We start from the raw sequence: 7,512 nt of genomic DNA, 5'->3' as shown, positions 1-7,512 counted from the left end.
CCAATATTAGAATCCACAAATTGTTCTAGCATCTTTGATACATTCTAAAATAACATTCATATTGAACTCCAAAGACATTAACTCTGGTCAGTCACATTATGTTTGGCACGGTGGAATAGTGAGCAGTTGCACTTTCGGCTGCATCCAGCCTCCCACTCTAATTGCCTCAGAATGCCACCCTGACATTTCCTTAACAGGTCCCTGGGAATTGTGGAAAATCAATGTGTATTAGTCTGAGGAGTGTTAGCCAATATTTGCAGTCCTTTAAACGACTCAAAATGTCTTCCAACTGCTGACATTTTGGATGGGCTCCATTTAAAAAAAAATAACTTTACTGTAATGTTTCGTATCTGGACTGCTGTTACTATGCATCTCTGCTCGTCAGCTTTTTTCTCGGTTATTCCAGTATCGGTGGGAAATATTCATAATAAACCACAGCACAATGGGCATTGTGCTGCTATAATAGGATGCTACTATCCGGTTTGCATACAATTTGTATGGAAACCCAGTAGTAGCCTCCTATTATAGCAGCACAATGCCCATGATACAACTTCAGACAACTGAAGTCCTGAGCATAGAGGACAAGCCTGGCAGAGTGGCAGAGTACCGTGGCAGTAACCCCAGCCCACTCTGCCGTGATGTAACTGGATGCATCCCAAATGGCACCTTATTCCCTATATAGTGCACTACTTTTGACCAGGGGCCATAGGAATAGGGTGCCATTTGGGCTGCAGTCTGTGTCATTTTCTCTGGGCACAGCACTAGGACTTGATAGGAATCAGAAAAGGTGATTTTATCTCCCTGCTAACTATCATTGTGGCATCGTTGGGGTGCACAGCTGGACATTCATTCAGCTTGCAGCTTCATCTGCCCTGTATGATAGCACTATAGGCCTTGTACAGGTGGGAGTTGTGTTCAGACACTTCCTCCAACACACAAAGACAGGAATATGAATGTTGTAGCACCTCTGGCTTGGGCCCTGTTGGAATACTCCAGAAATAATCCTTCCTGCCTCCTACCTTCACAGATGTAAATTGGTGGTTGGATTGGTGAAAGTAATTGAGTGGTAACCTTGCACACCAATCCAATCACTTATAGATCTGTGCTTCCCTCTCAAGGAAACAAGGAAGGGTGAATGTTTTATGTATTCCTGAGTGTTCTTAACTCTGGGTTGATGTTGACTGACATGACCAAGACAACTTATCAAAGTCGTCAATCGGGACCATAATTAGCTGAATCAGGTGTTCTACTGCAGGGCTGGAAGAACAGCCTGCACACCCAGTAGCTCTCCAAGCCCAGAGTTGGAGAACCCTGGACTATGGCTTAGCTGTCCTCTGGTGACAGCGTTGGTTTTCATGTGTCCATGGCAACACAGATGGAACAAACATAGAGAAGGGGTTTCATGGACCACAACAGCTGTCTGCTAAACACAGCATGCTTGAGAGGCAAACAAGTGTTCCATCTGCCATTGGCTCTGTGAATGATTACCTCTTAACCATCAATATACAGTTGCATATGTCTTGTCCAACAGTCTTAAATATTATGCCTTTGTGTGTGTGTGTGTATGTGTGTGTGTGTGTGTGTGTGTGTGTGTGTGTGTGTGTGTGTGTGTGTGTGTGTGTGTGTGTGTGTGTGTGTGTGTGTGTGTGTGTGTGTGTGTTTGTGTGTGCATGTGTGTGTGTATTATAAAATGCATTGGTTGATATACATTTTGGCTTGGGGTTAATATTAAATACTGTATACTCCCTGAATAGCTGTTTAGTTGGTAAACACAAACCTTCACTTGCATCAAAGTGATTCAGAAAAAGTATCTGCCTGATGTGAACAGGGAATAGATTCACCACATCTCATCACAGTAATTCATAATAAACAGCAAGCTTGAGTTGACCATCTCCATGTATAACCTTGTTAGCGAACTGCTAAAAGCCCAGCGGCCTGGGACACAGATCCATCTTAACTGAATGGCATTTCATGAGTGTGTGCATTAGCATGACGCTAAAAGTGTTTAGTCAGTGGGCTCTCTGGACAGCTTTCTAATGGGAGATCATCATAGGCCTGTCGAGAAACAGCATAATCAGCAGATTAGGATCAAACTGAAGGAAATGGACTGTCCAGTAAGAAAGGTTCATTTTTATTTTCCGTTGCAAAAAGTTTTAGAACGTTGCCCGCCCCAATGAACACAACCCTGTTGTTGTTCTGGTTCCACTTTCATCTATTACCTTTTGTCATGTGACAACCTCAGGTTTCTTGTACCCCTCCTAAGGCATCAAGGCATTTACAGGGTATGCTTCCCAAATAGCACCCTATTCCCTATATCAGGGAGGGCAACTCCAGTCCTTGGAATGGTGTCACACATTTTTCCCATCCCTAGCAAACACAACTGATTAAACTAATTGCATTCTAAACTGAAGTTCAAGGTTAGTGGCTGAGCATGGGGCAAAAGTGTAACACCAATCAGGCCATAGAGGACTGGAGTTGCCAATCCCTGGTGTAGTGAATAACGTGGCTCCTCAGTCAGTCAAGCACAGTGGTTTGGGGAGCTGTCTATTGCCCTCACACATAACCCCCGACAGGATCTTGTTGCCAGGGACAAGCTGAGACTTGCCCATCTTCCTGGATCTCTGTTGACGTCATTAAGGTTGACAGATGCTCCACTGGGCTTCTGATTGGGTTTATAATCTACACGGTTGGATGACTTCTCTGCATCTGTGGTTGAGGGAAGATCACCACCCATTGGCCAGCTAATGACATGGCAGTGTACATTAATCCCAACAGGTCAAAAGGTCATCCACAGATGGGCGCAAGGTAACATTCCTAGACACTGATTTTGGGTCAGTTTAGCATTTTCCTTACTAATGGTTACGGTTAGGTTTGGGGGAACAAGCAGAGACAGTGGGAGGCTTGGCGGTGTTATGGTTAAAAAAATCTCCCATGATGACAGATAAAACAATAGCAGAATCTGTACCTACAGGAAACTTCACCCCGGAGCAGACTTCACTCCCTGTTTTCTTATCTTGGTGTAGGGTACTGGGTGGGGTGACCCCAAGGCATGTGGTGAATAATCCCTCCTACCTCAGATTTAAAGACCTGAGTCGTGTTCTTTAGGCACCATACAAAAGAGAATGGACTGAAACAGGGAGGGACTACCTAGATTTAAGAAACGGTCATTTTCTTTTTCCATTGTGTGGTGTAATGAACACGATCCAGGTCACCTTCAACCTGCGAGTGGACAAACAACCTGACAGAGATAAATGCCTTGAGCCAGCATTCCATCTGTTTCACTATCTCAGTACCAGCCATTCGGTCCACCATTTGAACAACACAGATAAAATCACCCTGTCAGTTCAGTGGAAATGACCAACGTCTCTTTCTTATCATTATTTGAGGGGTTTTATGACACTCAGTTCATCATTAGAAATCTTTACCAAATCATTGATGTCTTCTCAATTTGTCCAATTGCAACAATATTGCCAAGTTGATGAGCTAATAAAATCATCCACCTGTTTTTCCGAGCCTTTAATAGAAACCTGCATAAATCCATTGAGGCACTTCAGTCCCTATCAACGTTACTTGGACATTTTGGCGAACCTCAGGTGAACGCTTCTCAGTCGTATTCCAACAGATGCTACGCAGGCTGCACATTATATAGGCTGCATCCCAAATGGCACCCTATTCTCTTTGTAGTGCACTACTTTTGACCAGGGCTCTGGCACACACACTGTAAAGGGGGACGTCTTTAATCACTGGGGCTGGCGCAAGGACCGAATCCAGTCTATTTATACTGCTGGCTTACGTAGGAAACCTGTCTCCCTCTAACACAGCTACTCTGTCAGAGCACAGATCGTTAGGGTTATACACCGCCGCAAATACTCTATTGATTTAATCATTGAGCTGAGGTGAGGAGCCAAGCCGTGTTTCACTGTTCATACTATTGAGAGTTGGGCGAGTTGGTCCCATTTGTTTGAGGAGACCTAGCGCGCGTCCCAAATGGAACTATTTTTCCTACATAGTGCAGTACTTTAGTCCTATGAGCCCTGGTCAAAAGTAGTTGCACTATATACAGAATAGGGTACCATTTGGGTTGCAACCCTAGTGTGAGCGACAAAGTGCTCAGGTGAAGGAGTGCCCTTGGGCCCCCGTTTGATCAGAGTCGTGGTAGTCCCAGCCCACTGATGATGAATGGCACACTTAATGGTTTGCCTCTCTCACTAGCACTTTCTCACCACACAAGAGATCAATATGCATCTTAAGGGCTGGTGTGATGCTGTTTTGATATCCTCTCAACTACATTCCATCATTTTCTCTCCCCCTCTCTTACTCACTCCTCGTCTCTTTCTCTCCCCCTCTCTTACACCCTCCCTCCCTCCTCCTCTCTTTCTCTCCACCTCTCTTACTCACTCCTCTCCTCTTTCTCTCTCCCTCTCTTACTCCCTCCTCCTCTCTTTCTCTCTCCCTCTCTCTCATCCCCCCTTCCTCCTCCTCTCTTTCTCCCCCCCTCTCTTACTCCCTCCTCCTCTCTTTCTCCCTCCTCCTCTCTTTCTCTCCCCCTCTCTTTCTCCCTCCTCCTCTCTTTCTCTCCCCCTCTCTTACTCCATCCTCCTCTCTTTCTCCCTCCTCCTCTCTTTCTCTCCCCCTCTCTTACTCCCTCATCTCTTTCTCTCTCTCTCCCTCTCTCCCTCTCTTTCTCTCTCCCTCTCCCTCTAACTCTCTCCCTCCTCTCTTTCTCTCTCCTCCTCTCTTTCTCTCACCCTCTCTTACCCACTCGCCCCTCTTCTCTTTCTCTCTCTTTCTCTCTCCCTCAATCAACCAACCAATGGTGACAATAGGTTTTTGAAGTTATAACATTTGAGACCTAGATTGGGCCTGTGTCGAATGTTAGGAGTACCAACGGCATGCATCCAGCAGAAAAGTATATAAAATCCAATCGATTTTAAATAAAAAGATGGTTGAATATGCTTCATATTCTGTAGAATATATTTGATAGATGTTGTCAGGCAGCTAGCTCAATATTATACTTTTTAACATTTTACTAGGCAAGTCAGTTAAGAATACATTCTTATTTACAATGACAGCCTAGGAACAGTGGGTTAACTGCCTTGTTCAGGGGCAGAACGACAGATTTTTACCTTGTCAGCTCAGGGATTCGACCTTTCAGTTACTAGCCCAACGCTCTAACCACCAGGCTACCTGCCACCTCTACGCTCTAACCACTGCCACCTCATGAAGTATTACCAAATATGAGGTATGAATAATTTTTATGACTCCATAGGGAGCAGAATTTATTTTAAGGAGTTATCAGACTGTAAGCATAAAATGAATGAAGTGTTACCATTTGTCCTTTTCAAATGAAAGAGGAATTGACTGAGATGTAGACCCTATCAAAGCTGTAGGACTGTATTAATTAGACCTAGTTAGATTTCCATACCCAACTATAACACTTTCCGTCAAGATAGAACTGCCAAAGGGGGAGGAGTTGCAATCTACTGCAGAGATAGCCTGCAAAGTTCTGTCATACTCTCCAAGTCTATGCCCAAACAGTTCGAACTTCTAATTTTAAAAATTAATCTCTCCAGAAATAAGTCTCTCACTGTTGCCGCCTGCTACCGACCCCCCTCAGCTCCCAGCTGTGCCCTGGACACCATCTGTGAATTGATCGCTCCCCATCTAGCTTCAGAGTTTGTTCTGTTAGGTGACCTAAACTGGGATATGCTTAACACCCCGGCAGTCCTACAATCTAAGCTTGATGCCCTAAATCTCACACAAATCATCAAGGAACCCACCAGGTACAACCTTAAATCCGTAAACATGGGCACCCTAATAGACATTATCCTGACCAACTTGCCCTCCAAATACACCTCTGCTGTCTTCAATCAAGATCTCAGCGATCACTGCCTCATTGCCTGTATCCGCCACGGGTCCACGGTCAAACGACCACCCCTCATCACTGTCAAACGCTCCCTGAAACACTTCTGCGAGCAGGCCTTTCTAATCAACCTGGCCCGGGTACCCTGGAAGGATATTGACCTCATCCCGTCAGTTGAGGATGCCTGGTCATTCTTTAAAAGTTACTTCCTCACCATATTAGACAAGCATGCTCCGTTCAAAAAATGCAGAACCAAGAACAGATATAGCCCTTGGTTCACTCCAGACCTGACTGCCCTCGACCAGCACAAAAACATCCTGTGGCGAACTGCAATAGTATCGAAGAGCCCCCGTGATATGCAACTGTTCAGGGAAGTCAGGAACCAATACACGCAGTCAGTCAGGAAAGCAAAGGCCAGCTTTTTCAAGCAGAAATTTGCATCCTGTAGCTCTAACTCCAAAAAGTTCTGGGATACTGTAAAGTCCATGGAAAACAAGAGCACCTCCTCCCAGCTGCCCACTGCACTGAGGCTAGATAACACGGTCACCACTGATAAGTCCGTGATAATCGAAAACTTCAACAAACATTTCTCAATGGCTGGCCATGCCTTCCACCTGGCGACTCCAACCTTGGCCAACAGCCCCGCCCCCCCCGCTGCTACTCGCCCAAGCCTCCGCAGCTTCTCCTTTACCCATATCCAGATAGCAGATGTTCTGAAAGAGCTGGAAGACCTGGACCCATACAAATCAGCTGGGCTTGACAATCTGGACCCCCTATTTCTGAAACTGTCCGCCGCCATTGTCGCACCCCCTATTACCAGCCTGTTCAACCTCTCCTTCGTATCATCTGAGATCACCAAGGATTGGAAAGCTGCCGCTGTCATCCCCCTCTTCAAAGGGGGAGACACCCTGGACCCAAACTGTTACAAACCTATATCCATCCTGCCCTGCCTAGCTAAGGTCTTCGAAAGCCAAGTCAACAAACAGATCACTGACCATCTCGAATCCCATCGTACCTTCTCCGCTGTGCAATCCGGTTTCCGAGCCGGTCACGGGTGCACCTCAGCCACGCTCAAGGTACTAAACGATATCATAACCGCCATCGATAAAAGACATTACTGTGCAGCCGTCTTCATCGACCTGGCCAAGGCTTTCGACTCTGTCAATCACCATATTCTTATCGGCAGACTCAATAGCCTCGGTTTTTCTAATGACTGCCTTGCCTGGTTCACCAACTACTTTGCAGACAGAGTTCAGTGTGTCAAATCGGAGGGCATGTTGTCCGGTCCTCTGGCAGTCTCTATGGGGGTACCACAGGGTTCAATTCTCGGGCCGACTCTTTTCTCTGTATACATCAATGATGTTGCTCTTGCTGCGGGCGATTCCCTGATCCACCTCTACGCAGACGACACCATTCTGTATACTTCCGGCCCTTCCCTGGACACTGTGCTATCTAACCTCCAAACGAGCTTCAATGCCATACAACACTCCTTCCGTGGCCTCCAACTGCTCTTAAACGCTAGTAAAACCAAATGCATGCTTTTCAACCGCTCGCTGCCTGCACCCGCACGCCCGACTAGCATCACCACCCTGGACGGTTCCGACCTAGAATATGTGGACATCTATAAGTACCTAGGTGTGTGGCTAGAC

This window comes from Salvelinus fontinalis, chromosome 39 (genome assembly GCF_029448725.1).
Source record: "Salvelinus fontinalis isolate EN_2023a chromosome 39, ASM2944872v1, whole genome shotgun sequence".
In the NCBI taxonomy this organism is placed as follows: Eukaryota; Metazoa; Chordata; class Actinopteri; order Salmoniformes; family Salmonidae; genus Salvelinus; species Salvelinus fontinalis.
This window is presented reverse-complemented; position numbering follows the sequence as displayed.